Source organism: Eptesicus fuscus, chromosome 2, assembly GCF_027574615.1.
Source record: "Eptesicus fuscus isolate TK198812 chromosome 2, DD_ASM_mEF_20220401, whole genome shotgun sequence".
Classification (NCBI taxonomy): domain Eukaryota; kingdom Metazoa; phylum Chordata; class Mammalia; order Chiroptera; family Vespertilionidae; genus Eptesicus; species Eptesicus fuscus.
In genome coordinates this window covers 72215593-72239643 of record NC_072474.1, presented here as the reverse complement: position 1 = coordinate 72239643, position 24051 = coordinate 72215593, and the positions used below count along the sequence as shown (strand labels likewise).

General features: G+C 38.6%; 1 protein-coding gene and 1 non-coding gene across 2 annotated transcripts in view; one reads left to right on the top strand and one right to left on the bottom strand.

Moving 5' to 3' along the window:
• The window catches only part of ADAMTS3 (ADAM metallopeptidase with thrombospondin type 1 motif 3), a 231747-nt gene that overhangs the window by 175369 nt on the left and 32327 nt on the right, over positions 1-24051 (bottom strand). The gene's annotated exons all lie outside the window — the stretch shown is intronic.
• On the top strand, positions 11270-11372 carry LOC114228340 (U6 spliceosomal RNA). The gene has a single exon (XR_003614483.2). It is a non-coding gene; the product is annotated as a U6 spliceosomal RNA (small nuclear RNA).

The following is a 24051-nucleotide window of genomic DNA, read 5'->3' as shown; positions in this document are numbered from 1 at the left end:
GGAACTTCCTCAACTTGATAAAAAGCATCTTCAAAAAACCTATAGATAATATTATACTTAATGGTAAAAAAGACTCAAAGCTTTCCTCCTAAGAGCAGGGAACAAGGCAAAGATGTCTGTTCTTACAACTCCTTATTTAATGTAGTACAAAGAGAGGACATAAAAGACATGCAGATTGGAAAGAAATAAAACTCTAATTCCAAATGCTATGGCTGTCTGTGTAGAAAATTCCAAGGAACCTATACCCCCAAAAAACAAACAAACAAAATATCCCACTACTGCCAACAACAAAAAAACCTTCATAGATTAAGTAAGTCTAGCAAGGTAGCATTATATGAGATAAGCATGCAAAAAAAATCAATTATATATTTATATAAGCAATAAACATGTCAACACTAAAATTATAAAACACAATACCCTTATAACCACTCAGGGGGGGAAATGAAATAAGAGGTCTACATCTAAAAACACATGTACAGGACTTACATGCTGAAAACTACACAATACTAATGATAGAAATCAAAGATCTAAATAAATGGAAAGATATACTGTGATCATGGATTGAAAGTTTAACATTTTAGTAAAGATGTCAATTCTCCCCAAATTTTTACACAAGTTTAAAACAATTCCTATGAAAATCCAAGAAAGATTTTTTCATATAGATAAGATTATGCTAACATTTATACAGAAAGGCAAAAATAATTAAGATAGCAAAGACAATTTTGAAAAAGAATAAAGTGGAAATAATCTGCCCAAGTAGATTAGACTAAATATAAACATTAAAACTACATAATGTCAAGGAAACAAAGCATTTTGAGTTTGTCAAGAATTTTTTAAATGGGACACAAAGCACATAAATATAAAAGAAAATATCAATAAATTAGACTACAACATGAAAAACATTTCCTCTTAAGAAAACTAAGAAAATGAAAATAATAGCCATAGATGGAAGAAAACACAATGCTTATATCCAAAATTATAAAGAATTATTAAACTCATGAAGATGATCTGTCTTGTAAAGTCAGCAAAATAATTGCACAGTCATATCACAAAAAAAGATATGTGGATTACATATACACACATAAAAAAATCTTCAACAGCACCAGTCATTACAACAATGAAAATAAATAAATGAGATACCCTTACAAGCTCATACCAATAGCTAAAATTAAGAAAATTGACATTAACTTATATAGGCAAGGATACAGAGGAACTAGAACTCTCTCACCTTGCTATGAGCAATGAAAAATGAAGTCAGTTCATAAAGTAGTTTGGCAGTTTATTATAAAGTTAAACATATACTTGTTACATGATCGGGCAATTCTACTCCTAAATATTTACATAAATGAAATGAAAGCCTGTCCACACAAAGACTTTTACCTTAATATTCATAGCAGCTTTATTTGTATTAGCCAAAAAATTAAAAAGAATCCAAATGTCTTTTAAGTGGTGAATGGCTAAACAAATTATTGTGTTATCCATATAGTGGAATAGTATTATACCATAAACATAAACAATTATAGATTCAGCATTGATAACATGGCTGAATCTTAAAAGCACTATGGTAACTGAAGGAAGCCACATAAGTATACATACTATATGAAAATAGAAAGTACCTACTATGTGATTTCATTTGTATAAAATTCTAGAAGAAACAAAATTCCAGTTAAAGAGAGCTGATCAGCAGTTTGGGAAGGTCATGGAGGAAGAGGACCAACTGCAAAGGCACAGGAGGAAACTTTTCTAGATCATGATTGCGATGATGGATGGCTACAGAACCACACATTTGTCAGAACTGATCAAATAGGTCACCTAAAAATGGTAAATTTCAATGTATCTGAGTTATACCCTGATGAATATCATTAAAAATTCTAGAGCTAAACTAAATATGATAGTCTTGGTTAGAGCAGTATCAGTGATTAATCCTAAAATAAATGTTTTAGCTTCATTTCTGTTTATGGCAAGCCCCTCCTTCTCTCATTTCTCTTCTTCCCAGAAGAATAACAGTTCCTTAACAATTAATCCAGGAAGCACAGACCTTATCTGTCTCCAAGGCAGACATGTAACACACTTTGTCTACCCTGGTGTCAGGTGGAGAACAAATACGTTGCTAACAGTGGCTCTCAGAGAGGTTTACATGGCCCCTCATACACATCCTCACTGCGAGGGGATAGAATGAGTTGAATAACAGTTTTTGGTACTCCCCAAAACAAGGAGTACCCAAATCTCAAGATAGCATTTATTTGCCACATGCCTATTCCAAAATAAGCTTGGGTCTTTCTCCTCTTCCTCATTCAATCTACCGCAACCCAAGGGTCCTCCCGTAAACACGTTAGAATTACTGAAATGTGTGAAAAAGCAAAGAAATAACGAACCTTTAAAAACCTAACACTAAAGTATATTGCATGTTACATATAAGGTTACTATCCTAGTTTCTCTCTGAAATGCTTTGAGTGATGTCCTGAAAGCTATTGGTCTCCTGTTTTTAAAATATATATATAATTTTTCAATAGCACTTATTAAACAACTACCATTATCTTTTCGAAACTCAGAACCATCTATGTCATACCAGAATATACCCTGAGTAACCCAGGCAGTGTGGCTCAGGTTGAGAGTCTACCTATGAACCAGGAGGTCACTAGCAAGGGCACATGCCCGGGTTGCGGGCTTGATCCCCTGCAGGAGGCATGTGGGAGGCAGCTGATCAATTATTCTCTCTCATCATTGATGTTTCTCTCCTTCTCCCTTCCTCTCTGAAATCAATAAAAAAATATATTTTTTTAAAAAAAGAATATACCCTGAATAGAGCAGGCTTAAAGGAGAACAAAAAACAAAAGAAGGATGAGTGGGTCTGAATCTCATTAAGACACATATGGAGTTACATTTGAGTCATTGTGTCTGCTCTACATTCCTACAGCAAACAAGAGATGAGGCTTGGAAAATTCCATTCCCTTGAATTTCTATGCTCACCTTAGCAGAAATGGAGTGGGCCCGCCACCCCCGGCTACTCACAGAAATCCACACTGGGAAAACAAGGAAGCACCCCCACAATGAAGATAGGCAGCCTGGCAGAAAGTGTGCAAAGAGTGGTGGTGAGGGTTGCTGCTATTTTCTATCACTACAGCCTAGATTAAAGGTGGGCTCCTAAAGATACTTAGATAACAAGGCGGTATAGACCAACCTTGGAAATGGATTTCTAAAAGTATAAGGCCCTAAAATTTCTCTTTAGCTTGAAAAATGTTAGATTACAAATGCCAGTCCCGTTCAATTACTTCTTCTTCTTTTGTTTGCCACATGACAAGAAATTTTAAAAGCTGAGCATCTGCATGAGTTTGATATACTCAAAGTTGTTTTTTTTTAAATACTGTTGAAATGTTAAGTTAGATGAAATGGGTTAGAAGGAGAATGTAGCATGTTATACTTCTGATTATTTCTGCAGGCACCAGGTTTTCATTAAGACCCGGGCATGTGGGCTTGTAATTATTTTCATGACAACAAACACAAAAACTGGGGAACAAGATCTGCAGTTTAAAGAAATTCAATTTTCCAAATTTTCTCCACATAGTCCAACATATGCTCTTGCATACTTCATTTGTTCAACCACTACAGATGTGTTAACCATACTGATTCATTCACAATCAGCTTAAGCTAAAACATTTTATAAGTTCAGACTAGAGTTTAATTATCAAGCAGTAATTTCAGGTTTGATCTTCATTTTTAAAAGTTGACATATCATTAAAAATAGATAATAAGTCAAACATATATATTCTAATACAAAAGTTCACAAGTTTTACTTTTTTGATGTTCTAATAAAATCATTCAAGAAACATCTTTCCACCAGTTTTCTTCCCAATGTTCCATTCCAAAGTTACTTTAATTCCCAACCTATAATTTATTTTCTTCTCTCCTGAGATATGCTTGCTGATCCTAACCATACTTATACTCTTTAATGTCTTCTAAACTTCTAACAGAAAAAACAACCATATATCTACCTTCATGAAAACACTGTGCGAAGTAAAAGACTTACACTTATTATCTTAAGCCTGACTGAAAAACCTCTATAGTACATATTACTTTATAAATAAGAAATAAGAGATAAGAAAGTTATTTCATCATTATGGTAATTTTGATATTCATACCATTTACTTATATCCCTGCTTAGTTCAGTACAGAGAGGTCTTTCTGGTTCCCACTTGCAAATAAAAGTTTTGAACCACAGGTTCTATGTCTATTTGACAGAGACAACTGACAATCTACTAGTAGTGTCCATCAAGTTTGAGGCAAGAGCCCTCCAACATTAATAAATTCAGGGCTTGGAATGTGTATTTTTTTAATATATATGTTTTATTGATTTCAGAGAGGAAGGGAGAGGGAGAGAGATAGAAACATCAGTGATGAGAGAGAATCGCTGATCATCTGCCTCCTGCACGCCCCACACTGGGGATCAAGCCCACAACCTGGGCATGTGCCCTGACTGGGAATCGAACCGTGACATCCTGGATCATAGATCAATGCTCAACCACTGAGCTACACCGGCCTGGCAGGACATGTATTTTTTAGAGTGTATCAAGAGTACCAAAAGCTAGTAAAATCAAATTTTCAAATAGATGGATTTCTGATACCAAAAAGTTGAATCAAGAATAGGAGAAAAATATTTATTCTCCAAAACAGACTGAATTACCAGATGGAAGAAAGAGTTTAAGAACAAAGAGTATCCTGTTCATAATTTAAGGGAAGAATCTAGGCATTCTATGATCAACGTATTACTTAGAGCAGCTGGTATGCCAGCTTGGATGGAAGACTTCCATCCCCACTCTCTGATGCTCTTCATTTCTCACCTGCTCTATCACTTCCTTATTCCTCCTCTAGTGTCCTAAGTTTTAAAAGGTGGGATTGAGGGAAAAGAAAGAAGAGAGAGAGAGAGAGAGAGAGAGAGAGAGAGACAGAGAGAGAGAGAGAGAGAGAGAGAGAGAGAGAAGAAGGGAGGGAGGGAGGGAGGGAGGGAGGGAGGGAGGGAGGGAGGAAGGAAGGAAGGAAGGAAGGAAGGAAGGAAGGAAGGAAGGAAGGAAGGAAGGAAGGAAGGAAGGAAGGAAGGAAAGACTTATGGAAATGGACAATAGTGTGCTTGGTGATTGCCAGGGTGATAAATAGTGATTGGACAGAGGCTTGACTTGGAGTGGTGATCACACAATACAGTGTACAGATGATGTGTTGTAGAATTGTGCACCTGAAACCTGTATAATTTTGTTAACCAGTGCCACCCCAATAAATTCAATAAAAATGAAAAAATAAATAAATGAATAAATAAAAGGTAGGACAAAACAGAGCCTTATAATGTTCAATAAGCTATCAATTTCTGTTGATTGGATTTAATTAAAACTGGGCTCATCCTTACCTGAATTTAAGAACTTATTTTAGAGAAGATCACATCTATACACATCACTTTTATTTTATAAATGAAAAAAATTTTTTTGGAAGATATTGAAAGTTTGTCCTGGTCGGCATGGCTCAGTGGTTGAGCAGCAACAGTTCAATTCCTATCAGGGCATGTGCCCAAGGTTGTGGGCTCGATCCCCAGTGGAGGGCATGCAGGAGGCAGATGATCAATTATTCTTTCTCATCATTGATGTTTCTATCTCTCTCTCTCTTTCTCCCTTCCTCTCTGAAAAGGCTTTGTTCACATTATTAATAAACTTACACTTTACACATTACTATCTGCATGTCTAGAAAGAAAGCAGGTGACATTCACTACCTTTTGTTAAAAAAGGGAAAAGAGAAGGAAAATTATTGGTCAAACTGCTTCAAAATCTTTCGTAGAAATACAGTCAAGACTAAAACACATGATTCAATAGTAACAATTCCAAAATAAATAACTAAAATAGAATCCAATCTCATCTACTCATTTCAGTTCAATTATTTCTTAAATGCCTAGAACAAAAATGAATAAATAATCCCACAATAACCCATATAACTATTATATGCGCTATCAATCAAGATATTAAGAACTCTATTAATTTGAGGAAATGACTTTTTCTTGGAACATATATTTCAACACGGTAAAAAGAAAAAAAGATGGAAGCACAAAGCAGACCTATTAAACAGCCAACTATTTTGCATGGAGACAAATTAGCACATTATTTCAATATAGCACAATTTCTGTTTTACTTTTCTTGTGTAACCAATCTTGTTCACCTACAAACATACTATGCACCTACTGTGTGCCACTTGTTATGCTGTGACACATTTTTTTTTCATTTCTATCATTTAATATTTTGAAATGAGTTATAATTTTGTAAACAAAAATCCATTAGATTTTCCAAAGATCCAGTTATATCTCCTGTAAACATAGCATAAGGGAAAAAGAGGCATATTTAATCTTACAGAGGAAATTTTCAACCTACAGTCTTGGCAAAATGAGCTAATAAAATCTGGAATGACAAAGTGATCATCAAAGCAGTAGTTTTTGTGTGGTTTTCTAGCCATATTTTTTTAATGTAATAAACCAAATGTTCTTACTTTGGGCTTTATCTTGCTAAAAGCAGCATTGTTCACGCATGTGTTCAATTGGGAAATGTTTTATCAGTGTAAAATGACTCCATCTTGTGGATTATCATGACCATGGCATTCAAATCTCACCTTTCTTCAAGCTCGTCAAGACAGTTAGCATCAGCCTGGTCCCTTCCAACCTTCACAGTCTGTAGAATGCTTATTTCCTGTTGGATAATAATCTTCATAAGCAACCCTGCTACACAATGTACACATATAAAAGTGTCTGCCATTCCCACGATCACCACTGCTACAACCCTGATCGAGCTTAGCTGTTCCAGCCCACAAGACTAACACTGCTTAGTGCAGAGGTAGTTGGTGTATGTGATCCACAGGGCCTTTGACAATTAAAATCTTTCCCATAGTATCACTGACAGTGCTAGCTCCACTCGTGGTTAATTTTTTTTTAAATGACATCACAAACCAAACCATCTTATTTTGAGAAAAACAGATGTAATAAAAGATGTAATAAAAAATAGATGTTTTCAGGGAGGAAAATTACATGCAAGCTCTAGATTTCTGTTGACAGCACTGGACCTGTTTTTAACGCAGTAAATGAAGTTCTGAACCAGAAGCCAAACAGCACACCAGAAGGAAAAGCTTATTTCAGCAGGAGGATCTCCTCCTACCGGCAGATAAGAATATTCACGTAAGTCTATGTAAATTCCACTCTAGCCAAATGATAGGGAAACACAGTTCTTAGCCTAAAAAAAATAAACCGCCTTCATTATCAACCCAAAAATGACTTTCCGTATTACGCCAACCCAGTACTTGTCATATATGACACTCTATAATAATGGGTCCTGGGGGCCTTTTTGGACTTCTTTAAATTTTCTCTTTGAGGGGAAAAAGGCAGCCTGTAGTGTGCCACTCGGTAAGTCAACCACAAGAGCAGTGAGTAAAGGGAAAGAGTGGCAGAGACCATCCGAAGGCTGTGTATAAAATACGTATGAGTGGGATGTCTATCTGCACATGTAAGTGTATACAAATCTAGATTTCGTTTCAGAGACCACTCAAGCCCATTCTTTACAACTTTTTTTAAAAGAAGGATGAAGCACCATAAGTGTCTGTGGCAGGTCTCTGGTGTTTGTCTGTCCAGCACCTCTTTTCTCTTCTTGTGTTAACCGCACCTCACTCTTCTTTAGGACAGCAACCTCTCGCATGCCATCTTTTAAAGGGTGACTCAATCCAAGATGACAGAATTGGAATCTCACTCCTGGGGATTTGAATCTACAGGATGTGATGGTTGGAACCTAGCCATTCCAATCTCCCAGAAAATGGATTTTGACAGAGTTCTTGCTGTCTTGGTTCCTGTCGTCTTAAAGCTTGGCTGTTTAGCTTTTCCTTAAATTTCTGTGAGTCACCCAAAATACGTCAAGCATATTCCATTTCTCCTCATGTTAGCCAGTACTATTTCTCTTGACAACTAAAACACCCAACTGGTGAGGATGGGATATGCTGAGAACACACCACGTTTTGGTCTACTATTTATAGGGCACTGTTCTCAATTAGCATTTAAATCACTACAAAAATCCCACCACTTCATCCATGATATCCTTTTAGATTGAAGGAAAGTCAAGAGCTACTTTACATTCATCCTTCTATCCTAACATGAAACTCTCCATAGACACTTAGCTGGTTCCCTACCTAAGGGCTTGATGTCTCTTGTCGTTGATGTCCAATACAGAGATAAATGCACCCCTGTCTCTTTTGACTTCCTTGTTTAAAACTTTATTGCCGATCTACATGGGTAATAAATAAAGGCCTCTGCATTTATGCTGATTTTTTAAGTCATATATGCCCTTAGTCACATCAAGCATGTAATTTTCCCCTTCGAGTGTATGCAAATAACAAACACAATGTCATGGAAATGTACAATATCATTATTCACCATGCACAATAATAATACCAATTCACAAAGTACATCTATAAACTGCAATAAATAAGCACATGTACATTATAAAATATGCATAACTCTATAAAGAGAAATATGGAAGCCCACCTATATAGGCATACTACCACCCCCTCCAAATGTCCTCTCTACTACTCCTAGATGAATTTGGGATGTTAGCTTTTAATCTGTACCTCAGCAATGACTCATTTATAGTAATGGTTCTGAAGCAGCTTATAAGCAGACTAAAGGGAAGGGGGGGGGGGGCGGTTAAAACAAATTAGTAGTTAAAATTGCTCACAAATAACTCTTGGACAGAAAAACTAAGTTATTTTTATTTTACTTTCTTAAGATATATTTTAAGGCAACTATAGAAAACAAAAGTATGGTCATATTTAACATGGGGAAGATGAGTCAAATAATATTGATATGATTTTCTGAACTGAGAAACAGAAGAATTAAGAGGAATATTTTTTAATATATTTTTATTGATTTCAGAGAGGAAGGGAGAGGGGAAAGGGATAGAGAGATAGAAACATCAATGATGAGAGAGAATCATTGATTGGCTGCCTCCTGCGCGCCCCCTACTGGGGATCGAGCCCACAACCCAGGCATGTGCCCTTGGCCGGGATAGAACCTGATACCCTTCAATCTGCAGGCGGATGCTCTATCCATTGAGCCAAACCAGCTAGGGCAGGAATATTTTTTATTTTAAGGAAACTTTGAAATGTCATCTAGCTGATTCAACCATGAACAAATATAATTTCAAGATACCAATACCTGAATAGATTCTATACTGAGTAGATTCCATAGGAATTCCTTTTTAGGAATACTATTTAGGCATAATTTTAAATTTTACTTATTGATTTCTTTTGAGAGAGAAAATGAGATATATATATATCATATATATATATATATATATATATATATATGTGTGTGTGTGTGTGTGTGTGTGTGTGTGCGTGTGTGTGTGTATATATATATATATATATATATATATATATATACACACATATATATATATCTATTTGTTGTTCTACTTATTTATGCATTGGTTGATTCTTGTATGTGCCCTGATGAGGGATCGAGCCCCCAACCTTGATGTATGAGGACGATGCTCTAACCAGCTAGTTACCTGGCTAGGGCTATTTTGGTATAATTTTAGTTTACAAGACCACTTCAAACAAAAAGGACTGTGTAATTTAATTATTTTAGCAATTTAAACTTGACCCTAAACTTTAAATCTTTTGCTTTCTATAAACTCCGTACTCTTGTGTTTACTTTCCTTTGGTGGACTACTTCTTTCTGCCTCTTCCTCTGGCTCCTTTTCTTCTTGCTCCCTTAATATAAGTATCTTAGGCATATGCAGGGGGCAGAGTGTACTTGGGAATCTGTACCTTCTGCTCGAACTTGCTGTGAACCTAAAATTGCATAAATGAATGAATGAATGAATGAATGAATGAATAAACAGACATAAATACATATGCTCCAAGGCTCTACACTTCAGCTGTTCCCATCTGAACATCCTCAACTCTATCCACTGTCCAGCTTCAGTTGCCTTCCTTATGCCCATATCTTCAAATTCCTCTCTCTGGCCCTGTATCTCTCCAGAGTTCCCACAACTCCTGGCTGTCTGTTAAACATCTCTATCTGCACATCCTGTTGGCAGTTCATATTCAATATGTCCTGGAATTTATCAAAAGTTTTTCTTCTGTTCTGTTTTCCATATTTCCTAGTCATCCCAAAACTTTCAGCTCAGTTCAGTTCATCTTTGATCCCACTACACATACTCTTCCACACCAGCTGCCAAGTTGTAGGAATCCCACTCAATTATGTTATGCAATCTTTTCCCTTTCACTATGTCCACAGCTACTTCTCCAGCTCCTAATCATTCCTATTATTGTATTGTATTGCATTGCATTGCATTATTGTATTGTAGCTACTGAAGTAGCCTCCAAACTGCTCCACTACTTCCTCTCCACTTCTGTTTCACTCCCCATCATGTAACCTAATTACTTAATCTCTGTGAGTATAATGCCAATCAGGAAATTCTTATTTATATTGCCCCTCAGAAACTCTTACCGTGTCCCACGATGACACCAATTAAGTTTCACTGTTCTCCTTCCTTCCCCATACTTGCCATGTTTATATCTTTACTTCTATATTTTTCTCCATACAGACTGGCATTCTCTCTCTTTCTGATCTCTTCATGCTTAAATATTAAATATTCTTTTTAAGACTTTCCTCTCTGAACTCTTCCTTGGGACATAGGATCAGAGTAACAATTCTTATTCTGTCCTCTGAATTCCCACCCCTTTCCCTCCCTCCATTCTCTCTCTCTCTCTCTCTCTCTCTCTCTCTCTCTCTCTCTCTCTCTCTCTCTCTTCCCTCTCCCTCTCCCTTCCCTCCCTCCCTCTCCTTCTTCCTCTTCCTTCCTTCCTTCCTTCCTTCCTTCCTTCCTTCCTTCCCTCCCTTCCTCCCTCTCTAAAAGTCAATGAAAACATTTCTTTGGGTGGGGATTTAAAAGAAAAATATACACTGAGTGGCCAGATTATTATGATCTCTGAATGCATAATAATCTGGCCACTTAGTGTGTGTGTGTGTGTGTGTGTGTGTGTGTGTGTGTGTGTGTGTGGCCTGGTGCATGAATTCGTGCATGGGTAGGGTCAGGCCAGGGGGAGGGGACATAGGCGGTTGGCCAGCCTGCCTGCTGGTCGAACTCCTGGTTGAGTGGACAATTTGTATATTAGCCTTGTATTATATAGGATATACACTGAGTGGCCAGATTATTATGCGTTCAGAGATCATCATAATCTGGCCACTCAGTGTAGAGTGCTCAATTTGGCATCACATTTCCTAAAAAATTAGGATACAGAGATTAGCATGGCCCCTGTGCAAGGATGACACACAAATCTGTGAAGTGTTCCATATTAAAAAGAACAACTATCCCATGGCCAGAGTTGCTCTGTCCCTCAATACCCAAGACCAATTCAAGCTCAGAATAGCTCAAAGGAACTGAATTCTTCTTCCCTGGGGCAAGCCCTCTCTCAGGAAGCTCATCAGATTTTCATGCAACTGGCTTCTCCTGAGCTTACCCAGTCAGTCACCCAGTCAGTCTTTCTGCCACTCCCCACACTTGTCTATACTTCTACCCAGATTCAAATCATAGTCACTGTTCCTTACTCTACTATAAACTCTCAAATACCCGTTTAAATAATCTATATCCTCACCAAAACATTTAACACTTTCTTACACACAATCAGCCCTTAATGATAAAAATAAAATAAAATAAACAAATAGTCAAAATTAATGTTATTTAACAACATTTCAAAATGAATCCAAACATTTCTCATCTTTATGTCTGATAATGCAGGCCCGAACTGTTTAAGCCTAGGTCTATACAGTGATCAACCTCTCTTGTTTGTTTTTCTAATACTCGTACTCCCTTAAAATAGCAGGTGTCTTCTGAATTATTTTCAAAAAGAGCTTGGCACCTAGTTCACAAGGTTGTTGTTAGGATTAGAGAAGAGAGTACTTAGCAGAGTCTCTGGCATGTAATCTGTTCTCAACAAATGTTAGTTGATATCATTCTTACTGTGAAAGCTAGATTTACTTATAACTGTTCCAAAACAAATTCTATAAAGAAAACATCCTCAAAAGTGACTATTTCTTAAATTACACATAAAAGATGACCCTAAAACTTCCCACCAATACACAGAGCTTTAAATGTCCCTTTCACCAAACAGGGAAGGAAAACTCAAGAATTTCAAGTGAAAACATGGGAGACTCTATGGCGGAACAAAGCTTAAGTGAGATGGCAGGTTAAATTGCTGGAACTGAGACAATGAAAGGCCCCAGGGGAAGGACACTTCACAGTCGAAGAGGAAATGGTACATCCTTTCTCCTACACACAAATTCATAATTGGAAAAAAAGACTGAGAACCCTTCCTCCCACCACTGACCTTCTAAGTAGGTGTGGCGGGCCAAACTCCATCCTCAACTGTCGTACAGATTTTGATCTTTTTAACACCTGGTCCAGTTTGCAAAGCCGCTAAGGAAAACTTAACCCGGTTAGTTTCTCTCCATTCAGCTTACATTGCACTTCCATGAAATGTCCTCTCTCTCAGAACAGATTAAGCAGCACCTCCTACGTTGTCCTGGTTATAACCCTCACGAGATGCTAGATCTGCCACGTTGAAGATACCTTCACAGAACACTCAAGGTGAGTTGAGACTCCGAGGCCAGAAACAGAAAGGGAATGGAAGTCACCTACAAGATCTATGATTCATAGCAGGTACTGTGTGAAAAAAGAGTGATCCTCTGAAATTAGGCCATTCCTATTACTAACTTTAGAATAAATATAGAGCGACTCTACTTAATAAATTGTACGTTTAAGTCTCCCCCACACAGGTTCTATTCTATTCCATCACTAAGCATTGTATAACAACTTTCTTGAAAAATGCTATAGAAATGAATCATAACCAATGAAAAAAGAACAGTCTTCATTTCTGACCATGTTAAAAATGTTATAACATTTTTAAAAGGTTAAAACCATTATAAAGTCTAACATTCACTTCAAAGTTAAAAACACACACACACACACACACACAAGAACTGAGCAAATACCAAAGTGAGCTAGTTGCCTAACACTGGCAATTATTTAACAAAATTGTTTTAAGTCTTAAAAATATAAAAATCTCAACCATAACCCCACCAGATAGAAAATAATATATTCTTACTTTATTTTCAGATACAGCTATTCTATGAATATGAGAGGATAATGATAGCTGAATAACCTAATTTTTAATTTCATTAGCATTTTGGGCATTGTCCAATAATCTTTCATATAACAAAGAGTAAAAACTTGACTACTGTAAAAGTTGAATAATAAGAAAATGTAGGCAGAGTGTACATTCAATCTACATTTGATGCATACATTAAAAGAACAAAAAAACTTTATATTTCCAATAATTTTTGAGGCAATTTCTTTACAATTTCATGAAGGTAACACAGACTCAGAGTAATAATTCCTTTTTTTTTTCTTGAAAAGCACAGTTTCTAGACCTCTTACCTGTTTACACAATTAACATTAAAAAGAACAAAACCCTGAGAACAATGTTGTCCTACATATTTTACAAGCATGTTGTTTTCCAGTACAGTGAAAACAAATTAAAGCAAACAGTAAAATTGCACACAAATGTCTCTCAAATTAATATAAAAGAAAACTTATTATCTCACTTGTATAATGTAATATCTGAAGAAATTCTAAATGTTATATTAAGTTTTAATTAGGTTTAAGTATAAAGAATCTATATTGAAAACTTTAAAACAGTTTTTTTTAAATAATTGCATGACTCATCCCTATGGCTTGTTAAAAAAAATTAGTGAAGCCCAGGCTGGTGTTACTCAGTGGTTAGAGTGTATATGTCTGGGGTCCAATTCCTGGTCAAGGGCATATACCTGGGCTGCAGGTGCACTCCCCAGCCCTGGGTTGGGGCACATGTGGGAGGCAACCAATCGATGTGTCTCTCTCACATCAATGTCTGTCCTTCTCTCTCTCTCTCTCTCTCTCTCTCTCTCTCTGCCCCCCCCCTCCCTTCCACTCTCTCTAAAAATCAATAAAATATTCTCAGGTGAGGGTTAACAACAACAACAAAGTAGTGAAAATATCAATATGCAACCCACTCAAAAATGGCTCATTTTTATATTGAATTATTTCGATGCATAATCTGAACAATATCTTTTAACATATAACCAGATTACAATTAGACCATGTTAAAAGACAAAACAATGACATGAAAATGTGAGTTGTAAATGCAAAGATTAAGTTGTCTACAAGTAAAGTTTATTGATCAATATTTGATTTACATGAGTAGGATCTACAATTATTGTAACTTAAGTTTAGCCCAATTGAGAAAAAAATAATTTACCTTTGAAGATTTAAAGTATCTTGTTTTCCACTGTCAGGACTACAATGTTTAACATAATGCATTTCCTTTTAGGCTTTAACTGCCCAAATCTTTAGAGCAATCTTTATGTCCTAAGTGTTTAATCTTGTTTCGTTCATATGCTTGAAAATATTCCCGTTCACTTCCTTCACATGGTCTTTGCTCTGATCTTTCCTTAAGTGACTTAGCTGTCACTGTCCTAACATGAGATCTCCTCAAGTCCTTTCAAAAGTAAGTAAAAGGGAGAGACTTAGAGAGGGGGGTGGAAGGGGGAGAGAAGGAAGGATGGAAAGAAAGGAGGATAAGAAGGATGAAGGCAGAAGGGTATGCAGGTACCTATACATACCTGATCCTCATAACTCTCAGAGATCTGCTGTTCTGTTGGTGAAAGCAACACTAGCCTTATCCAAATAAGTGCATGCTGACAATGTCCTATGATTTTTAAAGTGGAGGCAATGACAATGCTGTATGAGTAATAGAGTAAAACACTGAGCATAACTAAAAAGAATAATAATTATTGTTACTGAATATTTATTATGTCCCAGGACCTGTACTAAGTGCTTACACAGATTATTTATTCTCACAATAATTGATGCAACAGGTTTATTAACTTATTGTTTATTATTTTAGCAATGAAAACAGGAGACTTAGAATGGTTTTATGCTTAGGTGATGAAGCTAGGATTCATACTGCTCTCCACACTCTGTTCTTAACCAGTATGCTTCTTATTGTTATTAAATAACATGCGTGTTGTTAGTCTGATACATATTTTCTGAAGGACGTAACTGGCTTATGAGAGTTTATGCTTCATGAGAAGTAGGCAGAGAGCAGCCAGCTCAAATAAAATACTGAAATAAATAATAATTTTATATTGCCAAACCAAGCATTTGAGTAAGCTGAGGAGAAGGAAAAACTGAATTGGACAGACTAGGAAGAGGCCTTGAGACCCCTCAGGAGTGCTCTGGATTCAGACCCGGATGTTACACAGGGAAGATGCTGGACACAGGGTTGTGAACCCAGTTCTTTCTCTCATAATTAGAAATGTGTGACATGGATTTCAGCACTCAACTTGTCTGGGCATTACTTTCCTCATCCATAAATGGGAATGGCTCTTCAATATCCAAGGGCCTTGCAGCTCCATGACTAAAATCCTGGGAGGACACGCAGACCCTTACATTCCCCTGCGAGGTGTGCTCACAGCTCCAGGGTGGTCTACACTGGGAAGGGCATCTGCTCCATATTACTGAGAGTCAAAGCAGAGTCTTGAGACCCCACTCCTATTTAGTCAGAGTAAATACTTCTCCTTAGAGAGATCCCATTTCACAGAGGAGAAATATTCCATGCTAGACAAGCTCTAGGTAAGTCCATGGCTCAGTAAAGGAGCCAGAAGTAAGCAGTGACCAGATATTCTGTCCACTAAGAAGTGTTTCATCAGCGCGACATAACTTAGAAAAAAGTCTGCCCTCAAATGTCTCCCTGAAATTCCACCAATTATGAGAGGGGCATCTGACGGTAAAGAAGAAAACCATTGCTGAGGCAATCAGGATGGTTCAGACAAGAAGCTACTTATCATCCCTACTTAGTGTGGAACAGTTCATCACCTTGATAGAAATGACACTTAAAGGAACTTATAAGAATTAATCTGCTTCTTTTCTTTTGTCCTCACCCTCCAAAGAAGGAGAATGGGCAAAGTCAAGATCAGACTTAAGTACAACTGTGAAGAACAGGAAATGTACAGCCTTTTCTTTTGTTCATCTCCTCCTGATGGTCTATTTTCCTAGGCATTGCCTGATTCTTCAGACCTTTCCTGATGTATGCTTCGTCTCCACAGTCCACCTCACCTCTCCTGTCTCCCATCCCTTCCGTGTCCTTCAAGGAGCAAGTCTGCTCCACTGCTAATGCGATTTGACCTAAGCTAAAAACTCATAACTAAAGAGTACTATATTTGCATTGTCTAATAGTGGAAATTCCAGGCAAAATGACTATCAGCTGGAGTGGGATGGGGCTTTATGATCCCCTTGTACCTGTGGACAGTGCAAATCAAATTCTTCTCTGAGAGCAATCCGAGGGTGTGTGGGAGGGGGGGCAGTGAAGTATCACAAAAGAATTTAAGAGGCTGGGATTAGCCAGAACCAGCCTTCTAGGGCTTCACCCCAAGCAGGAAATTGCTGCACTGCTCCGTGGCTTCCCTGCACTGGTGCCCAGGCAGCTGGCCAATTCACTAACCCCTTCCCTGGCCTCGCTCAGACGGCATCGTGGCATCATTTGTGCAACCCTGGCCCCACGGTAACCCTGGCTGGCTTGAGAAAAGTTGGCAGAGAGAGTCCAGGGTGTGCTATTTAAAGCTATACGCAACTACTGTGGACAGAGATGAGATCTGCTTTAGTGGCTGAGGATAAGGCCAGACGCAGAAGCTTTTCACTTGCCATAATGAAATTCCCTCACCTGCGGTTAGGCACCCCAATTTGATAGAAAACAGCTCAATCCATTTGTTAATTGCTATTGCTCACCTGGCTATCCCATCCAGCAAATTTTTCAGTTATATGGCTTGGTTTCAAATCATTAAAATTATATTTTCAGCCTCCATATATATTAACTATGTATACATCTTACCTAATAAAAGAGAAAAATGCAAATTAACCATCACTCCTCTACGCCCACAGCCAATCACAGTGAGTATGCAAATTAACCCAACAAAGATGGAGGTTAATTTGCATATGCAGGCACAGAGCGGCCGGGAGGGGTGGGACGCCTGCTATGAGGGGAAGGGGGGTGGCGAAGGGAGCTACAAGAGCGGTGCTCCGGACAGAAGCGAGGACTTGCCGGCTCCTGGGCAGGCTGGGAGCAGGGACTTGCTGGCTCCCAGGCGGCTGGGAGTGAAGCCAAGGGAAGGAAGGCCTATTCTTGCACAAATATCGTGCAACGGGCCTCTAGTATCTATATAAAAGCCTAAGTGACCAGCGACCGGCTGGTAGCTATGATGCACACTGACCACCAGGGGGCAGATGCTCAACGCAGGAGTGGAAACCACAGGCATGGAAACATGTTACAGACTGATGAATCTCAGAGGGAGGGAGGGCGGGGATTGGAAGAGATTAACCAAAGATCTTATATGCATACTAGAGGCCCAGTGCACGGATTCGTGCACCAGTGGGGTCCCTCAGCCTGGCCTGTGGGGATTGGGCCGAAACCGGCCCAATGCCAGATTAGTGCACCAGTGTAGTCCTTTGGCCTGGCCTGCAGGGATCGGGCCAAAACCAGCTCTCCAACATCCCCCAAGGGGTCCTGGATTGCGAGAGGGTGCAGGCCAGGCCAAGGGACCCCACTGGTGCACAAAACCATGCACCAGGCTTCTAGTATATTATATATATTTACACCTAAATACCCACATGGTCTATTTTATATAAATACCAGAGGCCCAGTGCACAACATTCGTGCACTGGAGTGGGGGTCCCTAAGCCCAGCCTGTGCCCGCTCGCAGTCTGGGATCCCGAGGGGTCCTTAGCACTGCCACGGAGGCGGGAGAGGCTCCTGCCACTGCTGCTGCACTCGCCAGTCATGAGCACGGCTTCTGGCAAGCGCACTGACCACCAGGGGGCAGCTTCTGCTTTCAGCGTCTGCCCCCTGGTGGTCAGTGCACATCATAGCAACTGGTCATTCCACGGTTCCGTCAATTTGCATATTAGTCTTTTATTATATAGGATACATACATACACCTTTGTATACATATGCATATGGATAGGGAATGCATATATAAATAGAGATCCATATATGTGTCTATGTTTGAATTCAAACTGCCCAAGCTATTTACAATATTAGGAAGACTCCCTGGTACCAGGATTATATAACAGCGGGAAACACAGATTCTGAATGCAGGTATCCAGTCTTGTGTGAGACATAGGACAAGACATGGCCTCCTTTGGACATCTAACCCATAAATGGAAACTGTTGACAGGATTAAAACAATTCCCTTATAGGACAGATCTTTGCCTCACACATAATAGTCAGTGCTCATAAAGTATAACTAGTATTAGTGGTATGATTAAACATCTGTGGTCGCTCAGGAGGACCACAGTGACAGATTAATTTTCTTTGGAAGTCAAACTGTATCTCTGCCAACCCTGATAATCTGACACTGTGTTCTCCCTTGTCCTCTTAATTTATAAAATATGCTCAATGAGGGCCTTACCTAGGGAACCCCTATCCATCTTTAAAAAGTCACCTCAACTACCATTTCCTTAGGGAGCCTTTCCTGACTCCTAGCCTAGGTCAGATGACTTTGTTATTTATTTCATAAAACAATGTCCCCTTCCTTTATAACAGTTATGCCAGTTTATCTTTATTTACACAGTTGGGTAACTTTTTAAAAATTATGTGGAATTTAATGAACAAACTAAACTACCAAGCAAAATAAAGGCAGGCTCAAAGCTAGAGAGCAGTCAAACAGCTCTGGTGGGGGAGGGGGGATAAGGGTGGAGTGAGGGGGGGCGGGTTGGACAAAAAAGAAAAAAGAGAACTCATGGACATGGACAACAGTGTGATAATTACAGGGGGGAGAGGGGTGGGTGGAGGTGGAAGAGGGCATAGAGAGGATAAATGGTGATGGAAAAAAAACACAAGTAAATCAAAGTAAATAATATAGTATGAATAATAAAATCAATTAAAAAAAGTAATGTCTGTATTTCCCACTCTATCTGAACTCCATCGGGGCTTTTGCATTGCCTGCTTTTGCATTGCATCCTCAGCATTGAAAGTAGCATTGTAGTAGGTTCTCAAAAAATATTTATTGAATGAATGCAAGACTCAGCCAAGTTCTATCTGGATGTCAATAAATCCATTTATTTTCTCCTAAGAAGCAGAAAGAGGAAGAATTCACTCCTAGGAATATAAAGAATCCTGGGAGTTACCAAGGGACACAGAGTTGGAAAGACTGGTACTTGTCTACCAGTAAAAGAAGTCAAACAATCCAAGAAACTAAAGAGGTGTGGCTTTTCATACTTGGCTTGAGAAACATTTTAATGTTCCATCAAGGAGAAACCACAGAAAGAAATGAAAGGTTATAAGCCAGAGTTCTAGGTACCAAAGGGAAAGGAAGGAGAGGAATTTTGCACTTAAGAAGCATTTATTCAATTAAGGTTCAGAGATCTGAAAGGTGATAGCCAGCAGATTGTCCATGGAATGTAGGTGTCTTCATTCTTTCAGTAACTCATCAGATATTTATTGTGTTCCTATTGTGTATCAAGCATGGTACCTGGTTTCATAGATGGATACAAGAAGTAAGCATTACAGACACAGGTCCAACTTTCCTGGAATTTCTAGTTTAGCATGAAAGAGAAGCCTTTAAACAAAAATTTATGCGATCAGTGCTCAGTAAGAACTACAGGTTGCTATAGTAACAACCTTGACTGGAAAGTCAACATATAAGCATAATTTATTTTCTTCCAAGGAATTAATCCAAAGCACAGTATTTTATAATGTATTTTATAAAAAATTTAAGCAACAGGAAGCCATGCTGATCTATATCTGTTTTTGTTGCCTAATAGGAGTAAATTAATTTAAGAGACACACTATGCTGCTACTATGGTGTTGAACTCAGTGTGGGTTGAACTCAGTATAATGTTGCCCCCTTTACTTGTTCTATGTGAAAAAAGAGATGGGAAAATGAGAGGAGAAAACACTTAGTTATAAAAACCACAGCAGTGAAACACTATTCAGGTTGATGGATTTGATTTAGATGAAATCTTAGAAAACTTAAACTTTCAACTTCATAGAACTCCTTTCATTTGTGAAACTTACACACAGAGAAATCTAAAAACATCAAAGAAAGGTCTATAGTTCACTTTTCAAAATAGTAATCAATTCTCTATTGCAATATGCACACCATGCAGTCTGTCAATATTAGTTCATTGAGGACATACTTAATGCCAAGCATTGTTTAAAACCCAGGGGGGAAAGTTCTTATCCTTAGCAGAGACAAACATGTCTCCCCAAATAATGGCTACAAGTAGGATTTAAAACACCAATATAGTATAGAATGACTAGGGTTTCTGTTTTAGCTAGAATGGCCAAGAAAATCCAAATTGAGGAAATGGAATTTGTCAACACCCAAATGATGAGTAGGAACCTCTATTTAAAGATCTAGAAAAGAATATTCTCAGAAGTCTTAAGAAACAGAACTTTCAAAAGGTCAGAGATGGGGAAAATTTAAATTATTCAAAAGACAAAAGGAAGACTAAACTGGCTGAATATAGTGAACAAGGGTATGATATCAGAGAAGTGTGCTAAGACCAGATCTCAAAGAACAGTGGTTCTGAAAATATCACCTGAGAATTTGGTAGGAATACAAACGTTCACACCCCTCCGCAGATCTACTGAATCAGAAACCCAAATTGGCGCCCAGAAATCTGTTTTAACAAACCCTCCACGGGAATCTCATACCTTCTAAGGTTAGAGGCCTTTTGAACATAACAATGATTCTCAACTCTAGATGCATATTAGAATCATCTGGAGCAGCATGTAATCTACTCATGCTGAGCCTTCCCCTGGACCAAATTAGTGCATCTCTGGGGCTGGAGTATAGACAGCTAAATATTTTTAACAGCTCTTTAGGTGATCATGATAAACAATGATTATTGGAACTACTGACATAAGAGTCTTAAAAGTCATGGTAAGATTTTAATGGGAAGTGACTGAAGGCTTTAAAGAGAGAAAAGTTCACCAAATTCAGAAAGGTCACTTCAGCTTCTAAGGACAAAGAGGGGCAAAAATGGACAAGAAAAACAAAACAAAACAAAACACACAAAACAGGAGATCACTGCAGTATCCAGGGAAGAAGTGAGGGTTTGACAAAAGTTGTAGCTTTGAAGATTTAATAAGTAGATTCAGAACATATTTTGTAGAAAAACCTCAAGACTTATTTATGGATTTTATGGGAGAGATGAGAAAAAAGAAAAAGAAAATCTAGCATAAGCCTAGTTTTTTGGCCTGAGAAACAGTGCCCAGACTTATTTTTGGAGGACATCGTACAGGGGTGGCTATGAAGGGTTAATCTTCTGGCCCAGTTAAAATTGAGATGACTATTAGACATCCAAGTGGAAAAGCTGAGTAGGCAGCAGAATACCCTCAGAAGTCTAGAGCTGGGAGGAGTAGTCAGGGCCATACAGAGTCATCACTGTATAGATGGCATTTGAAGCCATTAAATGGGAAGAGATCATCTAGGTTGAAAGTGAATATACAGAAGAGGGTGGGTAAAGCATAGAACTGATGCATGGAGAGTACAGGGTTGACTCCTGGGAGCCCAAGGAGCATGATGGCCCCAGGACAACTGAAGATCTTGAGGCCTCTGTGTTGTCCATGGCACAGCCCCACACAAGTTCTTGAAAGCAAAGAGATTCAGAAGCTTGAGAGCACCTCTTAGTGACCACTGGCTACTGAATAACTTAACATGACTATCCACTTCAAAGTTCCACCTACCACCAGGAAATCTTTATGTGAATGAAAAAAGGAATATGAGAATCAGACACTTTAAGTGGCATGTCCAATTTCACTCAGTTTCTGTATTCTACCAGAATGTGGCCTGGGGAGATGGCCCTCACTGGGAGCTTCCAAGAAACATGTAGACTCCAGGCAAGGAAACCAAGAGAGGAAGTTGTAGTTGTCCACAGTTAATCCAATCTGGGACTGACAGGTGCTAAGTCAAACTGGCTGGGATTATGACTGGGCAGTGGGCAAGGGCCAAGACAGCACTACACACCAAAAAAAAAAAAAAAGCTGAAATTCCGTACCAGAGACAGTTGGTCAGCTGGGAAAAACCAGTATCCAGTGTCATTGCACACAAACATGCAGGCAGTAAAGTTATGGAGTGTGGCACTAAGAACTTGTTAGAAATGTAACTAGAACCAGAAACTCTAGCAATCCATGTCCTCACAAGCTCTCCAGGAGATCCTGATGCCCACTAAGGTTAGAGGCCCCTTGGGGAGAACAATGACTCTCAACTTCAGTTGCATATCCCTCAAATGCAACATATGAAGAACTCTGCCAGAGAAATGGCTTCATCAACACAGCTGGCACTACATTCTTATGGTGAGGTAACTTGGTACTTCCCTTTGAGCATGTCCAAGGAACACTCTTATACATACACAAACACAGTCATGTGCTGCTTAGCAACAGGGATACATTTTGAGAAATCCATAGTTAGGCAATTCGTTATTGTGCAAACATCATAGAAATATAATTATTAATATTATTATATATTATTGTGTGAACATTGTAGAAATCCTATGTAATATTCCTATATAATAATAGAGGAATATGCAAATTGTCCGTTACTCTGTAACGTCACAACCGACCGCAGTAGGCTGCCTGCACGTGCACGGCAGGGCATTGCTCCAAAAACGGGGCGGAAGCAGGGAGGTGCCCGGAAGAGACGGATGATCCCTTGGCGGGGGTGAGAGCCCATAGCACCCCCCTCACCAGTCCTTCACCACCCACCACTCACACTCAGAGCACCCCACCGCCCACCTCCCAGGGAAAGGAGCACAGTGCAGCAGGCAGGAGGCTTCCACGCTCTCCTCTGGAGCCATGACAGGGCAGAGTTGCCGCATTGCTCCGGAGACAGGGCGGAAGTGGGGAGGCACCTGGAGAAGACGGGACCAGCCCAAGGCGACTTGAGGGACTGAGAGTGGGGCTTAATTTTGCACTCGGATGTTGAGTGTGACTCGACACGGTTAGCATTAGAATAAAGGAATCGAGAAAAAAGCAAGCGAGTACAAAGGGTTAAATCGGCCAGAGGGGTCGGGGGCCAGGCCAGGCACGCTGGAGCTCTGCGTGGAGAGGTTCGGGTGTCAAGGCAGGGCGGGGCCACGCGATTTCATGTGCTGGGTTCCTTGTATTATAATAATATATTATTACATATTATATATGTATACTAATATATAATAATATAGTAACAAACCTTAGAGCATGTTACTATACAAAACAACATGAGATTAAATCAAGCACAAGAGAAAAAAGCATTCAATCAAGAGACTCAGTAAATATGAGATGTGTAAGGCTGCTGCTGTCCTAACAGGTCATACTGTTTCACAGAAAACTTATTTTAGAAGTAGAAAGAGTACTTTCTAAAATAATACTAAAAAGTATATACATAAACCAGTAATATAGTTATCATTATTAAGTATTATGGACTGTACTTAATTGTATGTGCTATACTTTTATATGACTAGCAGCACAGTAGGTTTGTGTACATCAGCATGGTAACAAACAGATGAGTACAGCATCACTAGTGATAGGAATTTTATAGCTCCATTATAATCTTATGGGACCACTGTTCTCCATGGGGTCGGTTATTGACAAAAACCTCATTATACAATGCATGACTGTATACTTACATATGTATGTATGTATGTGTGTTTGTATATACATTATATACATATACATATACATATACACACATATATTTCTCTTTACGTGGTTATTTCAACATTTCGTTAGAAACTCCTCACAGCCTTCATGAACCCAGGACATATATACTTAGTGATTTAAAAATTAATTTAAAAATGTAGAAAAAGCGTTATTAGAAAGTGACCACATCTCAAAGTTTGGAAAAGTAACTCTCATCTATGCCATTCCCACTTCAGACTATGATTAATAAATAATGGTCAGTGT